General features: G+C 44.1%; 1 protein-coding gene across 6 annotated transcripts in view; it reads right to left on the minus strand.

Annotated features, from left to right (window-relative positions):
* The window catches only part of Mast4 (microtubule associated serine/threonine kinase family member 4), a 591,509-nt gene that overhangs the window by 459,309 nt on the left and 117,466 nt on the right, over positions 1 to 14,734 (minus strand). The window contains exon 1 of one of the 6 annotated variants that reach the window (XM_029544162.1): positions 534 to 606. The exons of the other annotated variants lie outside the window; for them this stretch is intronic. The gene's annotated coding sequence lies outside the window, so the exon portion shown is untranslated. Of the gene's footprint in view, positions 1 to 533; positions 607 to 14,734 lie in introns of those variants that run through there. 6 annotated transcript variants of the gene reach the window in all.

The raw sequence follows: 14,734 nt of genomic DNA on the forward strand, positions 1-14,734 counted from the left end.
AATGAAGACATACCTTCACCCTGTGAGGACAACCAAGAGTAACAACAATAGTCTACTGTTTTGGGAAACACTTGGACTATGGGAAGCGGCAGCCAAAACAAGACGGCGCCCTGGCTCACTGCCAAGCCCCATGATTCCCTGCTTGTTTACCAAAAACCTGATTATGCGCACCTGAATGATCACGCGCTGCCCGCCTGACACATAGCATCATACAGCATGATATTGAGTCACTGGCCTATCAACGCGCACCCTGTCTGCGTGCATGGCTCGTGTACAGAGCTTGCTGAGTGCTGACTGGATGATGAAGAGTGATGAGAGACGAGTGCTGAGGGTGGGAGGGGATAAATTGGGCGATTTCCCCCATAATAGACGGAATAGGGACTAGGGAATGAGGAATAGAGCTGAAGCAAGAGAGGGATCGGCTATAGGGACTAGAATTAGGATACAGAGCTGAGGCAGAAGCTAGAGAACATAGGGACTAGAGCTGAAGCAAGAGAGCCGAAAGAGAATAAAGGAAGCTGCTTCACCCGAACCTGGTGGACACGTTGTCCTTGTCTCTGCCGGCCGGAGACATTGCGCCATTGGACTACCTTGAGCAACAACTCCGACAGAGGATCCTCACGCCTGGGGCCAAGGCTTTGTTAGTTTATGGCTCTTGTAGGGAGCACTGTCAGCCCAAGGGGCATAAAAGCTACAGAGAAAGAGAGAGAGAGACAGAGAGAGGGAGGGGGAGGGGAGGGATGAGGGGGGAGGGGAGGGAGGGAGAATGGATAATTTGTATAATTTAAGGTAAACATAAGTCGATATGACCCCTCCAGGCTTTATCAGACATCCTTGGTATACTTTGTCCCTAGTCCCTCCCTCTGCTTCTGTACTGAGCTCCTATCCTTCCTCCCTCCCTAATTAAGGCCCCTCCCCCTTTTCCCCATCTCCCCTTCATATGACCTGTATCCTGCTATTCTCTACTCTAGCTCCCCCCTAAGAAAATTCTAAATCAAATAGTCTTTGGCAAAAATAAAATTAAATTAAATTTAAAAAATCTGGCACGAAAGCATAGATGTCCCAAGCTTTGAATATCTATGTTTTTCAGCATTTATTCTTGTTGATGCTAGGACCATAAACTCCAAAGACAGTTAAAGCAACAGAGCAGCCAAGCATCCTAATTCTGGGGAGGAAGGAAGGTTTTGCTTAACAATAAGCCAGGAGCACATCAAATATGTATAACCATTTAAAAAATCAAATTAAGACTGTAAGGAGAATGATAAAATATGCATATGCTCTTGACGTTTAAAACGAAATCGCACACATGTCCTTAAGTAATTTCTCCTAAAACGCAAATTTGCGAATTATACTTGCGACTGAAAAATAAATGCCACACCCTTTTGAAAGTTTCCTGTGAGCAAACGAAGGATTTATATAGGCATTTTAATTAAAAATTACATCCTGTTGTCCTTCAAACCAAACTGGCCAAAAAAAAAAAATAGAACTATAAAAACAAACCATATAATCAGAAAACTATTATAAAAAGAAATTAGAAAAAAAAGAAAAGAAAAGAAAAGAAAAAAGAGCCAGGTGTGGTGGCACACGCCTTTTATCCCAGCACTCGGGAGGCAGAAGCAGGCGGATTTCTGAGTTCGAGGCCAGCCTGGTCTACAGAGTGAGTTCCAAGACAGCCAGGGCTACACAGAGAAACCCTGTCTCGAAAAACAAAAACAAAAAACAAAAAACAAAAACAAAAACAACCCACAAACACACTCTCCCACTACCTAGATATGTCAAGGGAAACCCAGAGGAGCTCCAGAGTGCCCACCTGAAACCGTGGTTCTCCTGGACAATTCCCTTGTGTTTAGGTTTGAAACCTGACCTCACAGTAACCTGTGGGGTCACCAGGGTTGACAGGCCACCCTACAAAATCCTGCTTCTGTGCACCACACCTCATAGGTATATTTTAAAATCAAAACTTGTACCCAAAGTATCAAGAATCCAACACTGCTATAAACTCTCAAACGGGACAAGAATGAACGGAGTGAGGTGGGTTGGGGGTGGGGTGGTAGGAGGGTGGAGTGTCTACAAGTTAGAAAGTTACTCTTGTTATTTACCAAGGGGGGGGGGAGTTCTGCATCTGCTAGCTCTGCACCTACTAGGAAACAAAATAACTGCCAGAAAGTGCCCATTTGTATAAGTTATATCTTTGAGTGACTCTTCCCAAATCTTTCTTTCCTTTCCTCCCACCATGCCCAGAAATAACCAAGCCATGCACTGGCAACAGGGTTAGGGTGTAAGAATATGACTGCTCTGGGGCGTATTTGCATACTTTAAGTTTAACTATTACCAAATGTTCTTTCTAAAACATTTCCATGAAAAGGAAATAGGGGAGGAGTTCCTCTCGGAAGTCAGCTCCATAAAGCACAGTAGATTGTATTATTTCCTCTTAAAGGCCCTGATTGAAGTATGCAATGATTAAAAAGTAGCAAGGGTTTGCAGGGGTAGGGAGGGTGAGGGGAGTTCAGTGAATAAAGAGCATTTATTCTGCATTGTAACCATGGGGACTAGAATTCAGATCCCAGCACAACAGGAGTATGAATATGGCTTTGCACAGGCCTAGAACCACAATACTGAGGAGGGCAGCAGGAACAGGAAGATTCCTCGGGCTTGTTGGCTGCCTAAAAATGTAAATTCCCAAGTTCAAGGAGACCCGACCTCAAATATATAAGGCAAAGAATGACAGAGGACACTCTTCTCTGGCCTCTGGATGTGTTCACGGGTACATGTACACCCCCCCACACACACACACACATGTGAACATATACATGCGTATATATAAACAAAGACCTAACTGTTCTTCTGGACAGAACTTCCTAAACCTCACACTGTAAATAGTTTCTCTCGGGTTAGGGAAGAGCTCAGTATTTGAATGCTTACCTACCATGCAGAAGGCCACAAATCCCTTCTGCATTATAAAAATGAAAAAATAAAAATTCAACTAGCTGAGCTCTGATGTTTTTTAATGCTATCTATTTAATTAAGTTCTTGGGTTTTCTTTTTCCCAATTTATCACTAAAGATTTGTGTCAGAGAGAATCTTCATAGTATCATATACTCCAAGACAAGGCTGCTGAAAACACAAGTTCTTGCTAGAATCTCAAAAATGTCTAAAGCGGTGAAAAGGAAGACTGTACCCACAGAGGCCAGGGGTGTAGCTCCGCTGCTAGGGTGCTTGTCTGGTGGTAGGGTACTCCTGCATCCGAGCACTTGGGAGATGAAGGCAGGAAGAATCAAAGGCGGAAAGTCAACTTTAACTGCATCATACACTTGAGCCCTGTTGTAGAGCAGTTTCCTTGGAATCGAAGCACTGCCCTTGGGAGGGAGGAGGATCATGAGGCACAGGAGGTAAATGAGCAGTGCCTAGGGAAGCTTGGGAGACTCCCTGGAGAAGTCACAAACAGGAGACTGCTCACCAGACTGTAGATCTGGTCCAACCTGTGCAGAGAGCTCCAGGATTGCAGTGGTGGGCTTTTTCAGTGACACATCTGCTTGCCAGTCGTTCCTGTTCTGGTAAGCAACACAGTGAGCCCACAATCCTGTTAGTAACTGCCTCCCCACCCCCAGAAAATTACCAGTTCACTAAGGTGGACTTTGGTGCAATTGTTACTTTAATCTGTTGTATGAGCAGGTGTGTGTGTGTGTGTGTGTGTGTGTGTGTGTGTATGTGTAAAAGGAGGAAGGGAAAGAAAAAGAAAAATGGCCACAATCTGCTCACAGGCTCTCTACCCTATTAGTAGACTTCCTTGAAGGTGGTAGAAAGTTGCTTCATAATTGCACCAGTTCCCTGATCCAGACACAACTCTAACCAAGTATTTGGCAGCTGCCCCATTCTCTGCCAAAGATGCTGACCTGGGAAACGAGGCGTACTGCTTCCGGCAATGCTTCTCCCCACCTGAGTGATGGTGAGAGCGCCTCCCTCAGTGGCCATCTCTGGCCACTCAGACTCTACTAATCCCAGAAAGCTAGTTAGAAGCTGCACACAACGGGATGAGGATGCTAAACATCATACTTTATGAGCTGCAACCAGTACTTCTCACAACAAAGCCAGGGCCTTAATTCACTCATTTATTTGACAAATATTCATTGAGTTCCCTCTGCTGGAACTGCCAGGCACCAGCCTCCTTGCTTAGGACACACTGGTTTAAAAACAAAACCGAAAAGAAACCACAGAGACGGAGATCTCTGCTCCCCGGGGTTTACATTCTAGTGAAGGAGGCAGACAATAAACAAATTAATAAATCATGTAAAGTCTTAGGCACAATTAAGAATGTACAAACATGTGACCCAAAAGCCACCTAGATCCAGGCAAATGGGCCTGGGTATGGTAGAGAGGCCACTGTGTGAACTGGCCTATGAAAGGCCCACAGGAATATCCAGTGAGGTCTTAGAATGGCCGAAGGAATTAACCTCTTGGGTGTCAAGGGGAGAATTTGAAAGAGGCTCTGTACCGGCTGGTTTTGTGTCAACTTGACACAAGCTGGAATTATCACGGAGAAAGGCTTCAGTTGGGGAAATGCCTCCAGGAGATCTGACTGTAAAGCATTCTCTCAATTAGTGATCAAGGGGGAAAGGCCCCTTGTGGGTGGGACCATCTCGGGGCTGGTAGTCTTGGGTTCTATAAGAGCGNAGGCTGAGCANGCCAGGGGAAGCAAGCCAGTAAGGAACATTCCTCCATGGTCTCTGCATCAGCTCCTGCTCCCTGACCTGCTTGAGTTCCAGTCCTGACTTCCTTGGTGATGAACAGCAATATGGAAAGTGTAAGCTGAATAAACCCTTTCCTCCCCAACTTGCTTCTTGGTCATGTTTGTGAAGGAATAGAAACCCTGACTTTAGACAGGCTCCAAGCATCCATGAGGCACCATATTCCTGGCACGCTGAAAAGTAGGAAAAGCCTGGCTAGAGTTGCATGAAAGAGGAAAAAGTAAGAGCGGGTAATGTCTGACAAAGAACAGACTAGTGTGAGGGCACTGGCTCTTACTGAGTCTACTTGACTGCCATTTTGAAAGGATCCTTTTGGCGGCTCTGTCTAGTATAGACCACCGTGGGAACAAGGAGGGAGAGCAACGCAACTGGGAAGAGACTACAACACTATACGATGATACATTAGGAAATCCCTAATCCAAAATGCTGCAAAGCCTTCACCCTTTTAAACACTGACATGGTACAAGCTGAAAATGCCAGCCTTGGCCTTCTGTGGCAGTTCACAATCAAACCCAAGGACACTAAGAATACTGTTTAACGTTGCCTGCAGGCTCTACGAATCTCATAAGTCAATGTGTTTCCTTCCGCAAATATCTTACTGTTTTTCCAAGATGTGAAAAATCCAAAAGCAACAGACATCCGGTCTTGACTGTGAGATTTTACTGGACTGAGAGACACTTAGGGGATTACCAAAGCATACTTCTGGGTGTTTCTAAGAGGGCATTTTCAGGGAGAATTAACATATGGGAAAACAAATGAGGAGAGGTTCACACTGAATATATCAGCATTGTACAATGGGCTGGAGCTTTAATGGAGTAAGAGTGCAAGAGAGGAAGGAAAGCCAGCCAGCACGTGCAAGCTCTGTTCTCCCTGAGAGAGAGCATCTGCTGCTATGGCCATCATCCACAGACATCAGATTCTACATCCTTGTATCTCCCAGTGCAGGTTCGCACCTCTGACTCTCCAGGAAGTTTTCTTTTGGCGGGAGAGGGTTTAGGGGAGGTTCAATCTTGGAGTTACGTGATATCCCATTATCTAAGGCAGCCAGCTTCCTAACCTGAGAAATTACCAGGTACTCTGCCTCTATAGCTTGCAGACAGTCATTGTTGGACTTCCCAGCCTGCAGCATGTAAGTTAGTTCAATAAAAACTCTTCGTAATCGTGGGTTCTGTTCCTCTATAGAATCTTAACTAGTATACCTGGCCAGGCATGTTGGATGGGCTACTCAACCTATACTTTCCCTAAAAGGGAGTTGTGATTTAAACCATAATGGTAGCAGCAGAGAATATAATAAGTCACCAAGTTCTGGCTGTATTTGAGGGTAAAGAAACAAGAGAATTGTGCAATGGCTTGGATACGAAATATAAAAGAATAGCCAGAGGTTATTTCAACATTGTCTGAGAATCTGGACAAAAGAAGCAGCTGCCACTGGAATAGAGGAAACCAGTAGAATAGCATCAGGAGGTTCAGTTCAGGACACCCAGAGATGGAGGTGTCTCTGAGGCATTCAGGCAAAATCATTGAGTCAACAGTTACATACGGCCGTCTGGAGTCTTGGACAGGTCAAGGCTAAAGATGCACACTGGAAGGCTGGGAGCAAATAGGTCTGACCGTTTTACTAGATCAGGTCACAAGGGATTGGGTGGAGAGAAACAAGACTATACACTTGGCCTCTTTGGCATTTAGAGATCAGGGAGGATATGAGACACCAGCAGAGGACAGTGGGAGAAAGCACACAGTGAGACGGGAGTTTGAGATTTCCCGAGACTGAGGGAGAGCCACAGAGGACAAAAGGCCCAATACCAACTGTGTCACATAAAACCATGTCTGGGAAACTATTGTTTTTCAGAGCTCAGTGGCCACTGGAGGAGTTTGATAAGATAGTGTCCATGGAGAAAGATGATACAAGCCTTAAAGCCTAACTTGGAACAATCTAGAGCACTGGTTCTCAACTTTTCTAGTGCCGTGACCCCCAACCATAAGATTATTTTTGTTGTTACTTCATAAATGCAATTTTGCTACTGTTATGAGTCATAATGTAAATATCTGATAAGCAGGGCATCTCGTGTAGTAAAAGGGTCATTTGACCTGGAGAAAGGGCCACAACCCACACACTGGGAACGGCTGATCTAGGAGCTGAAAGATTTGAGATGATGGGTGAAAATAAGTCCTCAGAGGAATTCAACTGCAATGAAATTGTGGTCATCTGTGGGAAAGTGGGGACATGGAGGATTCTGGAAGATGAAGACACATGATCAGAAGAGGAAAACAGGATTGTATTTTGACTGGGACACACAAGAAGGACGTGAACCTAGACAAGAGCATAAGGAGTTACCCGGGGCAGCAAACCGGGCGAGAAAAAGATGGGAGAAAAAGATGTAGCAGTGGGAAGAGGATGTGGGCCAATTCCTCAGAGCCCTCTTCTGACCGTACCTCATGGGCCTCTCAGTCAGTGTCATCAGCCAAGAGGACAGAGAAAGAGAAATGCTTCAAGCTCAAAGAGAGAAAAAGATGACACAATGGAACACAGAGGAATGTCTACAACTGACCCTTTCTTGAACCAGTGCAATTCCCAACTGTATTCTAAATACACTTCCTTATACCCTTCGTTATGGATCATAACAGTAGCAAAATTACAGTTAGGAAGTAACAATGAAGTTAATTGTATGGCTGGAGAGTTACCACAACATGAGGGACTGTATTAAAGGGTTGTAAGCACTAGATAAGCATACCTCTTAGCTCTTCACCTCTCACCCCTCACCCCTCACCTCTCAGCTCTTCACCCCCTCACCTCTCAGCTCTTCACCCCTCACCTCTTCATCTCTAACCTCTCACCTCTCACCCAAGCAGTTTCTTTTTTGCAGCTGATAGGAACCCCAGCAGAAAACCAAATCTAGCAAAAATGCAAAATAAATTGCCTTTAGGAGTGTTCAACCCCAGTGGCTACATCTACAACACAACCCCTACAGCCAAGTCTTGGGGACCATCACAGAAGAGTGGGCAGAGAGATTCTAAGAGCTAGAAGGTCACAGCATCTGCTGTGAAATAGTGCCTTCTACATAGGACAGGGAAGCTGCAGCCATGGAGTATCAACAGTATGGCTGCCCCAACAAGCCCTGGACAATGACAACACCAACTGAGATGCTCATGCAAATGCAGGGAATCTCACAAGATTCCACTCTCAGATGAAGAGCTATAGGAAATTAATGACTGTGGAGAGAGGGAGATGATCTTCCCCAAAGATGAGACCCATATTTAGCTATCTAATACCAACTATTCAGTCCTAAAACTACATACATAGAAGGAACACTAAATGGGCTTAGTGGGTTACATTTATATATGTATGCACACATGTGACAATTATAATGAAAGAAAAAGGTAACGTGATAATATATGAAAGTATAAGGAGGCTTTGAAGGTGGAGGAAGGAGAAAGGGTGTGTAAGTTGATAACAGGATTACAGATGGTCAAAGTATATCATATATACATGTACGAAACGTCATGATGTAGTCCAGTAGTTTGCACAATTAATAAATGTTAATAAAAATGGAAAGGGGAAGTAAGAGGAGGCAAGAAGATGGTTCGGCCATGTGCTACACAAGCATGCAGGTCTCAGTGTGATCATCGGAAGCTACAAGTCATAGTGGAGTAAGCTTCTAACACCAATGCTAGGAAGATGGAAAGAGGGGAACCCCTGGGGTTTGCTGGCCAGCCAGCCCTGCCTATGTGCCGAGTCCCTAAAAAGTTAACAGACTAAAAAAACTAAAAAGAACCACCACCAAACAAACTTAAGAAACGCAAAAGAATCATTAAAAAGATAAAAGACATTTAAGGATTAGAATATAAAGAGGAGAACAGCTGTTCCTGGAGAAGATCAATAAACTACACAAATCTCTTGCAAAGCTCATTAAAGAGAGAAAACAGAAATTTCACAATGTCAGAAATAAGAAAATGAATATAGTCAAAGAAACAAAGGAGACCTAACACATGTACAAAGAAATTCGTACAATGTTGCAAAAGAAAAGTTATGAAACCTTGGAGGAGAGAGATGAGTTATGAGAAAACCAGTTATCAAACAGGACTCCAGTACGCTCTGACCATTTAAGTAACTACAATGTTAACAGTACATACAGTGCTGACGGTGACCTTCAATCTAGGACAGGGAAGCTGCATATGTCACATCCAATAATATGACTGTCTAAACAAGACCTGCAATCTTGAAATGTAGAATTAGGGTGTCATTTAACATATGGGAGGAGTCAGGTTTCTTTAGGGCTGTGGCTCCTGATAGGCTGTCCACATTCCAGTAGGGGTACCCCTACTCCACACATACTTGGCAGCACTAAGTGAACTCAGCAGGTTTTAAAACACTCGTGAAATTGGGAGTAGGTGGGAAGGGGTAATGATAGACTTTGGAGGAGAGGGAGTGAGGGCAGATTTGGTTAAAACATTATATGCATATATGAAATTCTCAAACAATATATTAATTTTTTTAAGGTATAGAGAAACCAGGGAGTTTGTCATTTCACTTTCTAAAGCTCAGGATAATTATAATATCACAATTTGAAAAAAGGGGACACAAGAGACGACAATCCAACGTATGTATAATTAGAAATAAAAAATCCTAAAACAGTCACCAAATCACATGTAGCAAAATGGCATCCTGCAAATGGCCATTTGAGAAAAAGAGGTCATCATTATCGCTTTCGATAGTGAGCTTTGCCAACTGATACAACCTACCATCCGTTGGAAAACAGTCTCAATGAGGAATTATCTACATTAGGTTGGCCTTGAGCAAGTCGGTGGACAGTTAATCTTAATTCAGTTAGCTGATATGGGATGATTCGGCCCATTGTGGGCAGCACCAGTACCTGGGCAGAGGCTCTTGAACTTCTTAAGAGTAGAAAAGTCCAGCCAAACACAGCAAGCAAGCACGAATGTGCTCACTCCTTCGGCACTAGACTGTGGATGCACTTGAGTTTCTTCAGCGCCTGTCACTGACTTCCCTCCCTCCTCTGATAGACTGCAACCTGGAATTCTAAGTTAAACAACCTCTTTCTTCCCTAAGCTACATGCTGATGGGCAGCTTTAAGGCAGTGTGTCAAGCCCTTAGGTCATTCCTTGGAAAGGCACTTGCTAGAAGACAGGGCAGTCATAATAATGTCATATAACCCCACCAGAGTGAGCAGCCATGACAGGTCCCCTTCTTCACACTAAGCCGGCCACACTTACACTGTGGTATGTACTATACACCCTCAGCAGGTCTTAATGGGGCCTCAGGCTCACCAAATACTAAAACAGCCTTAACTAAAAAGGCTAAGAGGCATATGTCTGTCATGCCATCATACTGAGAATGATGAAGGGGAATCCCAACATTAAGGCCAGGCTGGGCAACACAGTAAGACTTTGTTTGTTTGTTTGTTTGTTTGTTTGTTTGTTTAAAAAAACTGAGGAGGAAGAATAATCAACCAATAAAATTCAGGAAATGGGTCAGAGAACAGGAACATGGTTTAAGGACATTGGTAGTGACCTTGAAAACTATGTAACCCAGGAATGTAATAATGAAAACTTAAAGGCAAACTTCAGAGAGTGTATTTAAATACTGGTCCCTCCAAATGTGCTCCCCTTCTTTCCTACAGCTTCCTTACCAGGTTGGCTGGTTTTAAATACGTTTAGTCTGTGTGTGTCGTGTCACACCACTTAAACCCACAGATTCTGAGAGAGTCTCTGGAAGGACTTTTAAAAGCCATACCGGATGTGTACAGTGGCCAAGAGCAACAAAACACCGTTCCAGCTGAAATGTCATCCCGTATGTCCCAGTAAGAGCTCAGGGACAGAGGAGGGTGAACAGCTGTGGGGAGGTGGTGGGAACCAAGCCTACACACACAGTCTCATGGCCTCTTTGCTCCCCTCAGGCACTTAGCAGCACTCTGTTCAACAGGGACAGCAGCCAAAGGATGCTTCAAATCATAGCAGGAAGAGAGAGCCATCTAGGAACATTTGATAAACACGAAATGAGGGAGATTAGGATCAGCCTCAACAGTACTAAACTGAGGCCCAGTCAGGGGGACACATCAGACTGGAACACTCAGGAGATCTATTAAATGCTACCCAACCTCCCCAGGGAGATCAGAGCACAGTCACTCAGAGTAGAGAGAGAAATTTGTTTCTGAAGGCTGTTTTCCAACTTGGGAAATTGAACTCTATGCTTTGTAATCTCAAGAGACTGTACGGCTGAGGCTGCAGTGGGTGTAACCACGTGTCAAAATTAATACATCAGATATGCTACTCACCCACAATGCACTAGAAAAGATTCAAAACTAAAAGCAGTTAAAGGAGCCTTTGTTTTCTGGATGTGAGCATCTACTGTTTCTATGAGTTATTAAAGTATTCACTTGGTCTTTAGACTAGGTAAGAAAACCATTTAAAGAAACATTTGCATGACCAGCACCCCACCCCCTACATCCTTCGAATGTGTAGGCAACAGCTTTCTTTGAGTCAGAATGCCAGACATTTGTACAGAAGTCAATTCTTTCTCACTGGCTTCCAAATCCAGGCACAGAGAAGACTCTTATAGAACCTGGCTATATTTCCTAGTCCAGCCCAAGGCTTCAAAGTTCAAGCTCCGCCAGAAAGTCCCTCTCTTCAAGGGCCTAATGAGTTCCGGAAACCTCTGCTTTCTTCAGACTTAGTTGTGTTCATATCAGGAGGTGTCCTGTAGACTGGACAATGTCTTCTTCAGTTGTGACATCCACTTACTATACAAAGAACAAACTGATAGTTGACTGAGAGCTGGACTGTTCGGAATTGCCTCCAAAGATAAGAGAATAATACAACCCACAAAGGTGGCATCAGTTCTGATTATGCTGCCTTCCCGTGCTGATTGGTGACAACAAGGTGATGGCCCAAAAGAGAGAGATGGTGTGAGCAGGTCCCGAAGACTGGTCTGTGGAAGGGCTTGACTCACACTCAAAGAATTATACTACCGGCTATGCCCTAAGTAAGCTCCCATCTAATATCCAATACTGTTCATCTTGGGTGTAAATAGTGGCGTGGAAGCTGGTTTCTGTCATCTTGTAAATACTGACATTTTAGAACGAAACTGCTTTTACTCAAGCTTTTAAACACCCATTGTTATTTAAATATCAGTGATTTCATACCTAAGAAGCATATTTAAAAATACATGAACGACCTTTTCTTTCCCTCCCTCCCATAAGTATTTCCAGTTTCCTTTCCTCTCACATGTCTATTTTCACCCCACTTCCTCCAGAGAATTTTGCCCTGATGTAATCTTTTTTTTGCTTGGAGGTCTTTATTGATCATGTTATCTTGTTCCTCTGCAACAAAAGCTAGAAAAATTAACATTTTTTTATTTCCTATGATCAAAAGGCTTTAAGTGTTGAAAATTACATGTGAATTTAGGTATCTTAATACAATGCAACTTAACAGACCTTGCAATAATTAAAGTGTAAACATACTTTTTCTGGCAATGCACGTTTTTTTTCAATGTGCTAAATAAGGATGTTATCTTTTCTCTAATTGGTCCAAATATCCATAAGTGAGTGTTTTATTTTTATGATAGAATAAGAAATGTTCCCACAGTAATCTTATCCTCCCCCCTTTTGCTATTAAAATATCTTACTCATAAAAATAAACTTGACAGGCATCAAAGTATTGTGTCACTAGTATTTAATTCTTTGTGGTCCTTACATTTCTGCCCCTCAAATTACAGTGATTAAGTATAAACTTAGATTATAATTTGCACTTGCTGACAAACTTTTCAGAGTCACCCTCAACTTTATTTTTAAAAGAATTTGATTTGCAAAAAGATTAATTGTCATGTTAATATATGAATTCCCTTTCTCAACACTGCAAAGGTATTCTGATTGTCCTTGTATTTGGTGCTCTCTCTCCAGGAAAAAAAATGGTTACCTTAGAGTGGCAATCTGCAGAGCACAGGCCTGTAATCCCATATACTCAGTAGACTGGAACAGAAAGCTCTAAGGTCCAAGGCCTGCCTGGGCCACAGAGCAACTTAGGGAGGTCCACCCACATAACATCAGCAAAAAGAGAGGGTGATGGAGGGATGGTTGAGAGCTCCAGACTACAGGTCTGGGGTAGATTGTTTCTTAGAACTTGGAAGGCCCTAGGTTCAATCCACTACGATGTGAGATCTTGAAGGGTAGCTTGATCCCCAGTTGAGTTAAGGCTAGAAACCCCAGAGACCCTGAAGGGACCATAGGAGTTTTACCTGTTCCTGGGCACCAGGCCTCTGTCACTAGCCACAGCCCCCCACAGCTTTATGGCTCTCAGTTACTCAAAGGCCATGTCCAAAGTCCCTTCCACATGTAGAAGATGTGACCTGTAGTCATGTAGGCTCAAGACAGATCTCCATTTTAATGAGGTACCTAAAAGACTGGAGGCTTAGCCAATCAGCTTGCCTTCCCAGACATTCCTCGCAAACGGTATTTAACCTCAGGCCCACCCTGAAAAGTGGGGTATAGTTTTACTCAGCCACTTTCTGCCATGACAATAAATGCCTTAAAACTATGGATTGCCTCTTTTCATTGGGATCTGCTGTGGGGAGCCATGGAGAAAACCTTCACCTATAGAGCTGTGGTCTAATCTCCCACAGAAGGCCTCTCTGTGCTCCTAGCCATAGCCGCCACCAAGCCAAGCTCAAGCCCACCACCAGCCATCAATCCAAGGACTCTTCCCTAGGGACCAGCTGGAGCTCCCCCCCCCCATCCAAGGCAAGATCCAGCCCTGGGAGCGGGTACTCCATTCTCAGCTCTTCCATGGCTCCCAGCAGTGCTTGGGTATCCAAGAGCCTGAGAACCAGACAGCCCCCGGCCTTGTCACAGGCCTGGGGACCCTCAAGCCAGCTCTAGCTGTCCTGTGCCTCAGACTGTGCTTTCCCACCCCTGGAGCAGTGTCCTGGGGCTTCCCTACAGCCCAGCACTTCCCACGTGCTGGCTCCCCAAGAGGACACACCCTGTAGTGGGGCAGACATGGGAGTCCTACAACTCTACACTACATCACACACACACAAACACACACACACACACACACACACACTCACTCACTCAGAAGTTGGATTTGATCTGGGCAAGGTAAAACTATATATATGTATATGTAATGCCAACATTCTTATTCCTAGGCAGACCTTTGTTAAGAAATAATGCACATTGATGGGAGAGGGGCACATGAGACCCCTACTCCACCTAAGGAGCTGTGAGCAGCTGATGGCTCCTGGGGGAGGGAAGAGGTATCTGTGGTCAAGTGTTAGGCTCCAGGGAGGTGAGCAGATCCATACTCCAGGAGCAGAACTATTGGACTTAAGTTTTTTACTAGTGGATATTGCATAAACTCTAATTAAGCACCAGTGCTTTAGAATGACTCGTCTCACTCTTTACTAAGATTTATAGCTCTGGGTCTGACCATGTACTGGCCTGAGTGGCTTTGCTATTCTCACTGTACAACGTTTTTTTTTATTTTCAAATTCCTTACAATGAAATTATTTTGATTTTATTTAAAAGGGAGTGAGGCTGAGAAAAGAACGTGTGGGTGTACAGGAAGAGTTGAGGGAAGGGCAAACAGATATAATGAACCACATGACTCAAAAGTGTTCTACAGCACTCTGCAGGGGCCCAGTACTACTTGGAAAGTCATCATGCACCCCAGGTGACACACGATCACATTTGTTGATTTCAGGGACCAGGATGCCAGAGGCCCATGTCTAGATGAAAGACATGGATTCACAAAAACCAGAGGAGAGAATGAAGGTGGAGGAAGAATCAGTCCTGTACTAGAGCACAGAACATGTACAGAACATGCCCAGCAGACATAGGTAGGACCCCAACCACCAAGCAATGACACTCGAGTGACCTGACCTGAAGCAAATGTGCAAACCAGGGGCAAGCGTGAAGGAGGTCAAGTGTGCATGGTCCAGGGCAAGACTTAGGGGAAGAGGAAAAGGCTAACAAGAA

This window comes from Mus pahari, chromosome 11, assembly GCF_900095145.1.
Source record: "Mus pahari chromosome 11, PAHARI_EIJ_v1.1, whole genome shotgun sequence".
In the NCBI taxonomy this organism is placed as follows: domain Eukaryota; kingdom Metazoa; phylum Chordata; class Mammalia; order Rodentia; family Muridae; genus Mus; species Mus pahari.